The 1,602-nt window shown below is 45.1% G+C and overlaps 1 protein-coding gene across 2 annotated transcripts in view; it reads right to left on the reverse strand.

Annotated features, from left to right (window-relative positions):
* GSTCD (glutathione S-transferase C-terminal domain containing) overlaps nucleotides 1–1,515 on the reverse strand; it is a 132,303-nt gene extending 130,788 nt beyond the window's left edge. Inside the window, exon 1 of one of the 2 annotated variants that reach the window (XM_028121351.2) lies at nucleotides 1,389–1,515. The gene's annotated coding sequence lies outside the window, so the exon portion shown is untranslated. Of the gene's footprint in view, nucleotides 1–1,313 lie in introns of both variants that reach the window. The other variant, XM_028121350.2, reaches the window with a different exon arrangement.
* Between the last annotated feature and the right edge of the window lie 87 nt (nucleotides 1,516–1,602).

Genomic DNA, 1,602 nt, shown 5'->3' on the forward strand with positions numbered 1-1,602 from the left:
CAAGGTCTGCTTAATTGTTGCTATTAGAAAGGCTAACTGGATACTCAGTATTCTTATTTCAAATCACAAGTGATACCAAAGCTACAAAGTAAACACAGGTTGGTGGTGGTGTTTTTAAACTTGATGGATCCAATATTACAGAAGTTCAAGTCTGAGCTTCGCTTAAAGCAGGAAAACATATAGAAGTGTAAAAAAATAGTAATAGAAAAGCTGATAAAAATAATTCTCAAATCTCACCGATCTCATTACAGACTTGTTTTTAAAGTTAGACCTCGTAAAATAATGTCTTCAGGTATAACTCAAACATAATTTCACGTAGTGAGTATGCATGCCCTAAGGCAATCCTCTTAGTAATGTATACTCCCCACCAGAGTTAAGGAAAAAAAACTCACATAGCTTAAAGTTTGATTTATTACATAAACAGCAAATCATTCAGTTGTATTTATAACAAAATTTATTTTCACAATATTTAAATGACCATGTTTACAATTGCCACATCACTAGTTCTTGCCAGCTTTTTCATTTTCTCTAATACTTTTTCTATAGATAAACTTAGAAAAAGTACTACTCTATTAAATCAATAATTTAGCACAAGATATATTATCAAATGCTGGCATTTCCTTGATATTCAAGAATTTATGACAAGAAATGGGACCTCGGGCTTAAGAATAAAGGGGAAAAAACGAGCCACCTAATCCCAAACCAGGTAGAGTTGGGATGGGAAGTGCGGGTGTTAGTAAATGCTTCTGAAGCCAAAGCAATGTTCATGCAAGTTTAACTCAAACTTTCTACGCAGAAGTTTAAAACCGAACTGCGACACTGCTTTGATAGTGTAACAGAAACGAATGGCCCCAAACAAAGCAAGTCCTTTGTAGCAACTGTTAAGCAGTATTCACATACAACTGCTTTCTCCAACCAGGAAGGCATGGAATGAAAAACTAAGTGCCAAAGAGAAAAAAAGTTAAAGGTGCCAAAAGGTCTTAAAAACTACACTTAGCAGCAAACGGCAAACGACCCCACAAACTCCTGCAAAAAGAAGCTGCTCCATTCCCCCCTCAGCAGAAGAAGCCACGGGGACTGGCCCTGGGAAACCTGAGAAGGGGCCCGGAGCCCTCGACCAGCTCTCTCAGAAGCTGTGACTGTCTAAAAGACTGAGCGGCTGGAGAAAGATCGGGCCACTAATTCCACGCCCTTGCCCTTCCCATCCCCGTCCTCCCCATCCCGCAGCGTCAGCCCTGTCGCCTCCGGATGCCAAGAGTACTCAGGGGGGGTCAGGGGGACTGCGGAGCCGGCGGCCTGAGCGCCCTCTTTACCTGGTCGCAGAGGCGCGGCCAGGCAGGGAGGGTGCGTGAGCGTGTCAGCGACACAAGCCTCCTGCGCCTACCCACCCCGCGCGAGCCAGGTTTCCGAGGCAGCTTCTGCGAGTCTTCTCCCACGGACCACTGGCTGCCAGAAAGGCCGGGAGAACAACAACAGGCACAGTGTCTTGGAAACAGCCGCGTCGGCCGTCATTCATAATCCGGCGGACCGGAAACCGACGGTTACGTCACTTCCTACCGTCGCACAGCCAAAAAGTTCCCCTCTTCACGCTGCTGCAGGAAC

Source organism: Eumetopias jubatus, unplaced genomic scaffold (assembly GCF_037043125.1).
Source record: "Eumetopias jubatus isolate StellerSeaLion01/CBP00866 unplaced genomic scaffold, mEumJub1_p1.0 scaffold_2, whole genome shotgun sequence".
Classification (NCBI taxonomy): domain Eukaryota; kingdom Metazoa; phylum Chordata; class Mammalia; order Carnivora; family Otariidae; genus Eumetopias; species Eumetopias jubatus.